Raw genomic sequence first — 14,189 nt, 5'->3', positions numbered from 1 at the left:
CAAGGAGTACAGCTTCACTGGGCAGCAGGCAGCAGACCTCACCATGCTGGCTTTACCAGTGCTGAACTAAAGAACCACAGCTGTTTTGATTACAGCAGGATTTCCTATTTGTGGAGAAAAAAAGACTTTTACTAATTCATTATAACCACTACTCTTAATTTCCCAGTAAGTGTGCTGCTACAATAATTCACTGTGTTCACTTCTCTTGGTTGCACTTTTAAAACTATATTACCTGTACCTGACTCAGGTGTGTTTCAGGGGTACTATATTTGTTCATACTGTTTTGGACATCATGGCTCTTCTATTTTAGTCTACAATTTTTCAAGAGGTGTGGGGGATTTTCCCACTACAAAAGAATCAAGTGTAGTTTCTGTACTACAAATACCCCAAATCAGTGAGTAGTTGTTAGCTTTTACTCAGTCATAGCAAAAGTAAATGTAATTATTCTGTAGGTATAAATTAAATACCAACTTTATCTTACAGTATAATGTGATGTGTCTTCGTTTGTCTTCCCAAGCATATGAGGCCTGTCTTTCTGCAAGCTATGATGTCCCACATTGCTAATTGTGACCTGGCTCCCTGGCAGTAAGAACTGTAATTGCCATCAGACAGCTCCCTCTGCTTCCTGAAGTGAGTGTGTGCAGACTGATTCCAGCATTAGATCTTGTGTTGTAGGTTAAAGAAGTTTTAAAAAAAATTCCTTTCAAATACATCAATATTACTTTAAAAAGAACTACTAGGCCAATAATTGCTACAATTTTCCTTCCCTAAAAGCCTAGCAATTTTTTTCCTCTCAGAAATTCTGTGACTACAGTGTAAATAATTATGCTTAGCTATTGTTGAACGACTTAAGAACTCATGTTAATTTTCTATATATAATGCTGCTACAATTTTACAATTACTGCTGTACTGGAAGCAGGCCAGAGGTGGAATAGAGGTTCTCAGGGGAGTTTGAAGGCTCTCTCATTTATTCCATAGCTCAGATCAGAGCTGTCTCCATTAAGCTGGCAAAGTGGCCCAAAAAGTCACTGAAATCACTGGATTATGCTATAGAGAATTGGTTGGATTCTCAGAAAATGTACATGGCTTGAATTTCCAACTGGAATGCTGGTTCCCCTCTAATCTTTTAGCAAATACATTTAATTAAAAGAGCTTCAACAAACATAGGACCCTTACTTGGGACCATGCCCTCAGTTTAGGGTTTATGTAGTGAGCTACTAATTCATCCATCTACATAGGTAATTTCTAAAAAGGCACAATACAAGTGTACATCTTGTCCTGGGGTGACTTTTATGATGCTTGTATCCCCATCCACACGTTCAGCCCAGAAATAAGTTTGGCGCTTTGAAGACTGGTTCTGAGAGCAAAGGGGGGAGAAGAATCCCAGAATTTGTTATCAGGAGCTGCACTTTCTCTCCTGCATCCTTCTCCTGGACTGTGCTGTCTGCAGCACAGGCAGTGGGACAGAGCTCTCCTGTGCTTTTAGTTAGTTTTTAGGTGGCTGAGGCAGTGAATTTCCCTGGACTGTGGTTTTTCTTTTTCTGGGAACTGTTTGAACCTGCACTGGACTGAAAATGCAGAAGAGCACCAGGAGCTGACACCTATGGCCGCCAGGGTCTGGGACACTGCATTCCAGCACTGGAGGGACTGAACACAGACTGAGTGAGCCCAGTCACAGCCCACCAAGGGGACTTGCTGAGTTTGTCATCTCTCAGAGCAGCAAGAGGTTTTATTGTGTAATATTGTTCATTTTTTTTGTGCTGGTGAGTGCTTTGCCTGTTAAACAGGTTTTTTTCCACTTTTCTCCAAGGAAATCTTTTCCTGAACCAGTTGTGGGAGGGGCCACTTGAATCTGCTTTCTTGAGGAGCCCCTTTTGAGGTTTTCTCCCAGATTTGCCTTAAACCAGGGCTGTCTCTAGGCTTGTAACAACAAATTATTCTGCAAATACAGGACATCCACAAAATTTTAGAAGCAAATAATATTTTATATATTATCTGTCTTCCCAGCATTCCATATTTCTCATCCTTCCAGTGAATGGATCAATAGATCCTTTCAAATGTGTGTACAGGGGAGAGAGAGTGTACAAGGAAAGCTTCTGTGCCAGGCTGCCAAACCAGTCCTTTATGCCCATCCTTGAATGGAAGACCAGATTGTGAGGTTGTTGTAACACGAGAGAAAAAAAACCCACCAGGCTTTCTTGGGTACAAATTAAACGGGAAAGAGAACTGGTACACCAAAGAACAGTCACATAGGGCTAATTTCAAAATAGTAAAGTTGTCCAGCAGGCAGAAAGGAAATGTACAGTACACTTTTGTACACTTTTGGCTGTGGTGTTTTACCACTTTTACAAAGTGGTAAAACATTAGAAGAAGCCAAGAATTAATTTGATACCACTTAAGTGATGTTCATTGCATATGGTTTGAAATAGACATCAGCATAGAGTAGGTTATTTTGTAAATAGAAATGTAGATTAATATATACCAGTCCTAACCACTTACTTATATAGTTTTAGATCCATAAGGTTTTTCTGGCAGTAATATTTTTTCATTACATCCACAGGCACTAGGAACCTTTTTTGCCATCTACATCACTCAGCAAAAGGTACTAAGAGGAATTGTGTAGAGGTAAAGCTTTCTTCCACCCACTTTATTTACTTATGTTTATCTATGTTAAGTCAGTTTAATTTTCTAATAGTGTTGATGTCTGTAAAATTGGGTGTTGGTTTCCTAGGCTAAATCATACAAGTTTCATTACTAAAATAATTTGCTATGGCAAAGGGCAAAGTTAAACAGTGAAAAATAAACTGCATAGAAACAGATGTGTAGAAAAAAAGTAGTCTGAGCTAACAGATTATTCTGTCTCTATGTGATTTGAGTCTGATGTGCTCTCTGAAATGCAGATTCAGCAATCTGAGCAGCTGTTCAGCAGTTACAACAAAGAATACCAAGGATTTAGAAAAATTGAGGCCCATTTCCCTATTACACTGTAAAATCAGGCTTTTGTCTCCAGTTGTGAATGAGATGTGATTTGGTAGGTTCTTGTCCACTAAAACCAAGTCATATTCAGACTTTGACAATTTTTAAAAATAAAACAATTACTGTTTGAAAATCTTTAACATAGTAAGTTATGCAGAATCTTCTCATGGAGAACTGGATATATATTTCTAAATCAGACCAAATATCTTAATCAGTTATTATATAAGAAATGAAGAAAACAATATAAAATAATTGATTCAAAGCATGCATATAAAAATACATCAAATGTTAGAAATATTTTACCCAGAGTATTTTGATTTTACATTCTTTTGTTATGCACTACATCCTACAAATAGCTTTTAAACTACCTTAGAAATTGAGGAGTTTTATAATTTCTTTGTATTCATCCATGCTCTATAAGCCACATTGTAATTGTAGCTAGTTTTATGAGCCTGTATTATTTGTAGGTCTCTGGACTTGGTAACATTTTATAAGATGCAGCTGTTGAACTGCTTTTAGCTGGTTCAGTAATGGTTGCAATTGTTTTGCAGTTGACTGTAATTCCTGGATTTAGTTGATTTGTTATTTAAAAACAACAACAAAACAGGAAACCTTTGATAAATTACATTCCTAATTTATGCAGTTATGTTGTAATCTGTTGATGGCTCTCTAACAGATCAAGACTTAACAGCATAAATAAAGAGGTAGTTTAGAACCTAACATTAAAAAAAAAGTGACTTCACCCTGGTGTAATGCTATTGAATTTTAGTGCAGTTACACTAAGGAAAATTAAGGTGAAAGTGAATGAACTAGAACCAGGTGTACTGCCCTGCTTCTAAAAGGGATGTGACCATAGTAGAAGAAAAAAGTAGTTTAGGCAAAAATAAGGTCAGGGTGATCACAAGAGATGCTCTGCATCCCTTTTGTCAGCCTGCACCTTGGTTTTCAGCTACAATTTCAGGGTCATATTTCGTGGCTGAACATCAAACAACTCTAACCTGCCAAACTTTGCTGCTGTGGCACAGCGGCATGTAATGGTATAAGAATGGTGGGCACTGTAATTCCTCTGTGACTGCTCAGGTTATATTGTCCAAGACCCCTATTCAGGTTCATGTCCAGATTTCTTCTTTAATATCTCTAAGGATGAAGAATGAGGATGAATCTGATATCTGGTGTCTCCTATTTTCCTTCTGTATGTGATGGTGAAGCCTGAGCGCATACCTGGAAGTGAGAGTAGATTATTCCACTTGCAGTTAGGAGGGAGACCTGACTAGTACATGAATAAAATCTAAACTACCTTAAAATCTAGAGACCTGCAAAAAATAAAACAAAACAACCATTCCCCAAACAAACAAACATCCCCCAACCCTAACCAACAATAAGAGATCCAGTGTAAAAGGAGACTAAATATTTTCATCTCCTTTCCAGGTATCAGAAGAATCAAATTTCAAGGTTTAGATCTAATAATCTTTTATATTTATTTGGCCTGAACAAGTATAATACTAAACATGCTGGAAATATCTCACAGGTGATAAAAAATTGTATTGAGTATTTACAATGGAGAAATAAAAGCATTCCCCTTGATCATCTTAATATTTTTGATAAGGGTGAACCATTGGAACTCTCTTATATAGAGTAAGGAGTTTCACTAAGAACAGAGAAAATATTGAAGATGAAGGAGATGGGGTCCTCTGTGCCCAATGTGCTTGGACTTCTTCATGAATGACTGGTACAGACTGAGACAGCCTTCCAAAATTGTGTTGGTGTTCTTAAAGTAGTTGTGTTTTGATCTGTTTCAACAGCTTTGCTAACACTTTGCACTAAACAACAATTTGCAATCATAGCTTTTTAAGGCAACTAGAAACTAACCTGCGTTTTTCTTTTCTTTTGTTTGCTTTTTAACTGAGCAGGATTATCTAAGCTGTTTTTTATTACAGTAATTAATTCAAAAGCTCTCTAATATCTGTTTCTCATTATGACAGAGTTAGGTCATGAATTGTGTATTAAAAAAAAAAAAAAAAGAAACAACTGTAACAAATAAGAGTCCCTGTTCCAAGATGTCTGTAATTTTGCATTTTGACTGCATTTTGCACTGATCAGACTTTAAAATTGCTACTTTCCAGTTCACATTTTCCAAGCTCAGTCCCTGCATAAGGGACATTTTAAAGATTGAGCAAAAGGGAGGGTACAAGGAGATAAAACAAGGTTAAACTGAGATGAGCTAGAAACCACCTACAAATCTTACATTGTATATTTTAAAAGACAAAATGGGCTTGTACAAAATGGAGACCTATTGGAAATAGACCCACTGCCTTTCAATATTCTAATATGAAAAAGTACAACTCTAAAGCTTGTGTCAGTAGCCCCCAGTCAGCAGCTTTTCTGTTTCCCACTGGGCTTTCATTGAAGAGAAGCAGTAAGAAGAAGCAGTTGGAGAGAAGGCCAAGGGAGCAAAACTGAGCACACAGGTGTATAGGTGAGGACAGGTCTCACCTCAGGACCTGGATCTGAGAATTGCCTGTAGGTAGGACTGTGGCTGTAACCCTGGGCTTCTTCCAGCTCCTGCTGGATCAGGGCCTTAGCCTGCAATTTCTGGTTCTTGCAGCACTCTTATGTTCCTTTTCTAAGCAGTTCTGTGGCTTCCATCAAAGCCAGTGGGTAAACTGCCTTTCCTCTGCTCGTTTTTGGCTGCAGCAATTTCCTCTGTGCTTCTGTTTCTTAGTCTCTTATGGTGACCGCAATTTTTCCCCTTGATGCTGACTTAAGTAGGAAAAAATTTCAAATTATCATGATCATCTGTTCCCAATTTTCTTCAGCCATTTAATTCTTTCCATCCTTGATGTTGTTTTGCTTAGCAGATTATTGGCCCAAATCTCTGTTCCAGGAGTGTCTGGGCCTAGGACAACATCCAAGTTTGTGCTGGAGGTTAAAAGCCCCATGTAACATCACACAGTTCACTGAATCTGACACCATATCAAGAAAAGACACTCAAAGAAATACACTTGGTAGGTGATGTCTGTCCCTGAAAACAAATGAAACATCTTCCAGAAACATCTTTGAAAGTCCTAGCTAATGCCTTGTACATCACTTCTCTCTAAAGTCACACTCTAGCACTATCCATAAGTCAGAAGGAAGAAGCCCTCATGGTTAAGGTTCAGTCATTTATGTGAATAACACCACACTCTTCACAGTGTGTTCTAGAATAAAAGCTGGTCCATATATTCAAGGAGGTATTGCAGGACTCAAACCCCTGGCTCTAGTAGTGATCTACCCAGAGCAGCTAGAGGAGGAGTCAGTGCCAGCAGGAATAAAGGGGCAGCTCCAGAAACTGGCTGGGTCTTTCCAAGTGGTGCTATATCACCAGTCCTGTCAATTGCACTGACAACTGTAAATCCCATCTCAAAATAAATAAAAGCTATTCCAGCACATCCAGCTGGGCCCACCAGCTCTTGTTTCCCAAACTTTGTGCTTGCTGAGAAATGAATCTGATCAGGTGGCATTAGCAAGGGCCATTGAATCATTCTTGTCAGCAGTATGGGAAAGCATTGTTGTTCTGTGTCATTTGGCTTTCAGTGCAGTGATTTCAGATGACAAACTGCTAATTTGATTTTTAAGCTCAACACATGGGTGACATCCTCAGTTGCTGCCTTTGGGACACTGCAGAAAGCAGGGAGAGCTCCATCTGCCTGCAGTGAAATGGAAACCATGTCAAACAGATGCTTGTCCAGGGCCAGTGATTCTTGTCATAAACTGCTCTTTAACTTAGTTTAACATATCTAGGTAGCTGTGAAAATGACTTCTGGCTCTTTTTCTTGTGCTATAACTCATTGGTTTTGCTAATTCGCCTAGGAATTCCTTTAGCATTTCCTCTATGGAAATGGTGCTAAGAGCACTCATATAGCCAGCAAAGGAAGGATTAACCTAAGCTCCAGCTTCTAGCTGCTCTCATTAGTACATGTGAGAGAACAGAAATTCCAATTTTTTTTTGGAGAAAGGTTGGGTGCTGCTTTGGGTTGACACTGCTTTCTGGCTAGGCTTATAGGATCTGATTATATCCTAGGATTTTGTTCTCTTCCTAATCAATTTTATTTGCTCCCTCCAGCAAGAGCTCGTTAAGAGAACAGTCATCTGGCTTTAACAAACTCCACCTACAGAATAATTCTACCCAGTAGTATTCTTCCTAGGATTTTAAGGCCATTATTTGAGGATTGCCACTCCCATGACATGTATTACATTACCAGTTTTTTAAATTGTATTCAAACTCCCAAACATAATCTAAAATTAAATAATGTTCACAAGGACAGGCCTCCTGCTTTCTCAGGGATGTGATAAATACCAGCAGAAGCTCAAAAAATACATTTCCTTGTTGTGGAAGATAGAATCCTTCTCCTTAAGACTTGCAGGAAAAGAAGTTATCAGCTATTGAGGCAGAAGAAAATTAATCACAAAAGACTTCTCAGGGAAAGAAAAGATAAAGGACAGGGAGTTGAATATTGGTTTTGTTGGGTTTTTTTTCTGAAGGGGGGATTAAAAATAACTTAAGAAATGCATAGTTATGGAACCTTTCATATTACATGTCAAGATGAAACAATTCAAAAATATAACAAAGACTAAAAGGGTCTTTTCCTGAGGCTAAAGCAGATTGAGCTTTCTCTGAGAGCAATGTATTGTTTCGAGTCTGGCTGGAAAGAGGCTAATGGTGCTTAGTTTGTAGCTGTCCAAAAGATGGAGGAATGTGCCCTTCTGTGACTAATGAATGCACTTAGGAGGGCTGTCAGAGAGCTGGAGCTCTGTGGGCAGGAAAGAGGAGTATTGTGAACATGTATAGCCCATGGGGCCAGATCATCCTTGTGTCAGAGTCTGAGTGCAGCATTTGTCCTGTATATCTCAGGTTCCCTGTGATAATGTTTGTTTTATTCCTTCTTTCTGTGAAGAAGGACCTTCTAGGACCTTTGTATTTCTCTCTCTTTCACCCTATTCACATGTCACAGGTTAGCCAAAAGAGAAGTAGCCCAGTCAGAGCACATGTGCAGCACAAGTCAGCGTTTATAGATTGCCTGGTTTCAGAGGACCCCTGTTCTGGGCTTAGGGATGCAGAAGAAAATGACAGAGCTTCTGGGAGAGGCAACTCTCTGGTAACTCTGCCTTGGTACAAAGTGAGAGTACAGTTTTAGAACCGCTCCTGTACTCTGACAACCAAACCTATGAAGGCCAAAGCAATAAAATCAAATACTGTGGATGAAACCATCACAGGGATTTCTTTTATCTCCGATATTCAAGAACTATATTTGGCACTTCTGCTTGGTCAGAACTGTCAGAGCAGGTGTAATTTCTCTTTTTAATGTTCAACGTGTTTGCTATAACTCTGCAAAGCCTACAGAAAAGGTCTGGACTTTTTTCCAAGAAGGACCTTTGTGTCAGGCTCAATATATGGGACCCTGCTCAGATCAGGACACTAAAGGATTTAATATATTCATCATTTTTAAATACAGGGGGTTTGTAGTGTAAGACTTTCTCCAGTACTGATTTCTTCTAGAAGAGTCTTCATCAAAAGCTGTTCTAAACATCCCTCAGTGGACTCTGGCAGTTTGGTAGTACTGTCAAGCTGTAAATTTGCTTTCCTATCTTATTACTCTTTTATCTTAAACTGTAACATTTGAGTTGGGAAACTCCAAAGTAAATTTTTTGTTTTGGGAGTTTTTTTACGTGGACCAACATCTGTCATTAACATTTCAGTCTATATTTTAGATAAAGGGCTCTAGAGAAACTGTAGATAAAGCAAAATGTAGAGCTGACTTCTTAATTCACAATCAAAGAATTTAAAATGCTTTATAGGACTAAAGCTGAAGTAGTACACATCACTATACAAAGTACTGAGCACCCAAAACACTGCAGAATGGAGTCTGTGAGCAAAAAAATTTGTCATTTGATTTGTTGTATTTAAGAAAACAGGATTTTAAACATCCCTGGTAAATAAAAAGGAGTGCAGCAGCAAATCTTTGACTATCAACAAAGTCTCTTAGTATAAGCAGTTTCCAAAACTCCAGATTTTGGACTAACCACTTGGGTCAAAAATGACTGACAACTCATGTAAGTATCATGTAATGAATTGGTTGGAAATTACTTAATTGATCCTTCATTATGAACCCTTCTTCACAACATCCCTAGCTGCAGTACTCCCAAAGCCAGCTGCCATCTACAGCTGAACAGTAGCAGGCACATTAAGCCTCTTAAATACTTGCATTGTGATTCCTAAATTGGGTGGCCAGAACCTTAGTCTATGCAATTGCTTCTATAATTAAGATTCTATCTGTGTTTCTATAATGAACCCTGTTTTCAGCTCAATACATTTTAAAGAGACTGCTTTTCGTTTTTAGCAGTGATTTCACATACATTGTGTTATTTCCTGGTTAATAATGAAGTGAATCTTTGAAACATTCTGACATTTGTCATAAACTCTGTGGCCTCTCTTAACCATTCACCAGTGCATCTTTTACTGTGAATACATCTATTTAAAGGTTATTCTCCTCTATTATGTCTCCTCTTCATAATACACTGTAAAAATTCTTAACACTATGCTTCAGGCCAGAATTTGTGGGCTGATGTCTGTATGAAATGGGACAACAAGCTAGAGTAAGGATTGCAAGTCTAAAGTAATTACGGCGGCAACAAAGAGGACATTGATTTTACTAAGCCCATTCCAATATTCAGGCACACATTTTCAAAGCTTTTTAGGAGCAGAAGACATCTATTTTTGAGCTTAATCAGTCTTTAAGTCTCAGATGAAACCCCTGTAGCAAGTAAAAAATCGAATAACAAGCCATTCTGTCAGAAACCTATGGCTATAATATCTTTAATAGTCAAAGCTGTGCCTCTCAGATCTGTGTGAAAACTATTTACCAGTGTCTAACTCAGAGCTACTGGCTCTTCAGCAGCTTTGGGAAGACAGAGTTTAACTGTATTACAGCCAAGTCAATCGCTTTTACCAGTTAAAGTAATGAAGGCTTTAGGTAATTTCCTGTGTCCTATTAATAGGACCTCCACAAATTAGTTTTGCTGAGTTTCTGGTTTCTGAAACAAAAGCCTTGATTCTGGTCTCAACTGACTTGGGAAAGAGAACTGTGGGTTACCTTTACAATTCTCTGATCCGTTGATGGCATCTGCAGTCCTTGGTGCAAATTACAGCAGCCAGAGGAACTGTTCCTGATAATAACCAGAGCATGACACACTGACTACAGCTCTAACATGTGCCCATGCTGGGAGCTCTGGGGAAAAAGCAGAGAGCATTTCTGGCAGCTATCTGCCACAGAGCACTCCCCTCACAGAGATGCAGTGTGCTCGTGCTGATCCTGAGCCATTGTGGCCCTTCCCTCCCAATGCAGAAGAAGATTGCTGTGTGTTGCAATAGTACCAGTTTAGAGTGTTCAGCTGAGGGTTTATGAGCTCCAGCTACTTCCTTGCTGGATACAAGTCACTCTTAATTGTCTCCGTGAAACTGCTTCCCTTCCCTTCTGCATTACTGTAAATCAGCCATAATGCAATAGAAATTGATAGATATTTAGAGTGGTAAAAAATGTCAAGTGGTCAAGACTAGGTGCTTTGTGTTTGGCATGGTTTTTGTGCCTCGAGGAGCACCAGGGGAGAACCAGCCCTGCAGCATTCTCACTGGCAAAACTGCCTCAGGGTAATTTGTCCAGCTAGTGCCTTCTTCCCTTGCATTTCATTCCCTGTTTAGCTGCGTAGCAACTAATGACCATGAAACCAGCTTTATAAAAGCCCCACACTACTTCTGTACTTAATTAACTTTTAGAGCATTAGACCATAGTATTTAACCATAACCTGCTGAGTTTCAGGGCTTCTTGTTTGGTCAGACACTCACTAATGCTTGGCTTCCATTCAAAGTGCTTCACTGTTAATTTCTCTTAACATTCACACATGGTCTGATCTTTTCACAGCTGCTCCCAGCAGCAGGTCAAGAACAGGCTCAGTCTAACACCCCCTGACATTTTCAGGTAAGCTGACCATTGCTATCTTATTTCTTCTCACATTGCCTCAGTTCCAAAGCATCTACTGCTCCTGGTCTCCATTGTCCAAAACTGTGGGGAGTGTTTGTGAGTACTCCTGCAGCCAGTGGATGGGTAGGTGGCTTCTCTGTGTCAGCAGGCTTTTACCAGCCATTTCTGTGATCGGGAGCTACATTTTTGTTTTTGTAGAGCTGAGGGGCCTGTGCTTCAGGTCTTCTGTTGCTGTGAAGTTCTAAGTATTGCAGGTGCACAGCCAGGTGGATGCCTTCCAAATAGCAGTGGGTTGTTCCCTGTGTGCTTGCAAAGGAGATAAAATCTCCTTGGGCTCTGCTAACATATGACTTGATCTTAGACATACATCAGACTCTTTATGGCTCCTACCAAGCCCAGTCCTGCTCTGCTGGGACTGAAGTCAACAAGAAGATATTCTGAACTGCAATTCCTCATATCAGGCATTACATTAGGAGCTGAAATTAATGAAGTCATATATTGATTAGGGGATAAAACTAAGAGTTATATATTATAATCCATCTGCTTCTTAGTCACTGCACACTGCTGGTGTATTTCCACCTGAAACTGTAGCCTTCCTTTAATGTTTGCTTACTGGGACAATCTCTTTTATTACTGTAGGCCTTCCCATGACTCTGGCAGTATTCACTTAATTTAATTTTAAAGGCACCCATTAATTAAAATTATTCTATTTACTGATTCTTAATAATGCCTCAGAAGCTTTTGTTGTGGTGTGCATGTCTGTGTTTGAGCTAAAAACCGTTTCTGCAATAAATCATAATTTTCTGCCTGTCTTAGCCTCTAAGTGATTTGGGTCAAATAGACTGATTTGTTCACTGCAGCTCCCTTCCTGCCACACATGCCTGGGTTTCTGTCCATTTTCATTCCTGTTTGCCCAGCACCAATAATACAGAAGGGTTAAAGGAGAAGAAAAGAAAGTGCAGTTCTTTTCTTTGTGCACTGCATATCCTGCTCTGCAGAAGGATGCTGGCCCTGCTGGAAGCATTTACAGCACATCCTCTGCAAAGGTCAGCGTGGCTGCTTCATCTATTGCAAACTGGATTTTAGCCAGCAGCTGTAGCTGACAGTTTCAAGAAGGCCACTTCCCCATCCATCTTCCTCAGACAATTGTGAGCAGTCTCCAAACTAATAATTCATCATTTGCACATGTGTGCCTTCTACTTTGTTATTTTATGAACATATTAGAAGGGCCCTGCTCTATTTATTAAATTCATTATTATTCTTATCCAATGATGACATGTTGTTAGCCAGGAAGATGCACTTGCTATCTCACAACTAATTATTCCAATTAAGTTTTCATGATTCTACCATAAAGCACAGCTCATTAACTTTAATTACTTTTGAAATGCAGCTGCTGAGATACAAACATAAAAGAACAGGTAGGTTATATTTGTTAGTTAATTTCTGCAAATGGGGTTTGTTGTCATTAGGTCTTAAGTGATACTTTCAGGCAATCTTGTTCCCACTTTCTAAGGTAAGATTTGTCTTTTTTATCTAAGAGGGTTCTAAAATTCGTTTGGTTTTTTTACAGACTAGTCTTTTGCCATAGAATATTGGATCAAATTCAAAGATATTTCTTCAAGTAGACCTGTGTGTTTCAGCTGAGCCCTTAACTGAATTGATGGACAACTAGGTGTCATCTTTCTTTGCTGGAGTGGAACAATCCCAGAAAGGGTGACATCACTTTGATGGAGAGCTGAGATGCTGTGGTAAGGCAAAAGTTCTGAAGGAAAAGAATTCCAGGTCTTGCAGTGATGTGTGTAGTTTATGTCTCCAGGGAGGGGCCAGGTTCAGATTTCTCTGAAGAGTTGATTTGAGTGATTGTCCTGTTTTGGCTGGGATAGAGGTAATTTTTTTCTTAGTGGATGGTTAGAACAAAACATAGCTGCCTATTTTTGAGCTCATCACATGCAGGCATGAAATGTCTACAGACCTCCTGAGGAAGAGGGAAATGGAATCTCTTTGTTGCTTTGAAAATAAAACAAACTGACTGCTGGTGCAATGCTACTGACTGGGTCTCAGAGGTGTAATGTGTGAGCAGACTCAAGGAGCTGCAAAATCTGTTGCCTTGTTTAACCACCAGCACCTTTAGGAAATGTGAAGGGCATTCCTCCTTTGATAACACTTCACTCTTGCAATTGCAGTCAGAGTAGATATAATTTGTATTTCCTTCCACAAACAGTTGGATGGAATAGCTGCTGCAAATTGCCAGAGTGCTCTTCCTCAGCCCCTCAGACACCTCTCAATGGTCACAGGAGCAGAATTCAGCCATAAAGTGTTACTGCCAAAGACAGGGGTGGTTTTCACCTTTAAAGTTTGTAAAGTGATGGGTTTGGCTTTGCTATTTACTGGGAACTGTGTAATTAGAAGTTAGGTTCATAAAGTCAGCACTGTGTAATTTGGCCAATCCCAGTTTTAAGGCTGTTTACATGTTTAGAGGTTAATGGAAGTGTGTGAAAGGCTAGTATTCACATCACAGATTTTCAAATGCATATTCATCAAAGTGGCAACTTTTTAATGGCAAAACACTGATACTCTTTTTGGTCCTGGTGTTGCTGGGCAGAACTATAAAGGTTTTTCTATTTTCCCAAAGAAGTAAAATTTTAGATCTTTTATTTATAGTTTTCATTTACATGGGAAGGGGCTTCTAATAGGTATTTTGCAGTGTCTGTTTTGCAGTCTCGATTTTGTGGAGTCCAGAACTGGTCATGTCTGACGAGAGTGCCTGGAGAAACACAGTCTGTCTGCTCCAGTGGAAACAGCTGAGCACAGTGAGGTGGTTAAGGGTGGAAAGGGTTTGGTCATCTCTGCAGGCAGCACCGGGGTCAATCCCAAGCACGGTGAACAGAGGCCTTTAATACTAAGCAGTGAAGCACTGTGATAATACAGAGGGAAATGAGTCCAAAAGAAGTGAAGTAGGCTAATCCGAATATCCTTTCCATACTCTATTAAGAATCTTTAACACTGTGCTGCAGTTCACTATTAAATAGTGTTTCTGCATCACTAAAAGACCGATGACAGCAGCATTCCTTAAAGGTCACCTCTCTGGGGGTCTGCGGGATCGGAACCAGGACGCACTGGTCTGCGTGGGCAAGCTGTGAAAAAGCCTTCCAGGAACAAAGAGAGGGAAGATCTGAGGCTGACATTCGTGGTGTTCCC

This window comes from Agelaius tricolor, unplaced genomic scaffold, assembly GCF_023055355.1.
Source record: "Agelaius tricolor isolate 1412-34295 unplaced genomic scaffold, bAgeTri1.0.p SCAF_10, whole genome shotgun sequence".
NCBI lineage: Eukaryota > Metazoa > Chordata > Aves > Passeriformes > Icteridae > Agelaius > Agelaius tricolor.
This window is presented reverse-complemented; position numbering follows the sequence as displayed.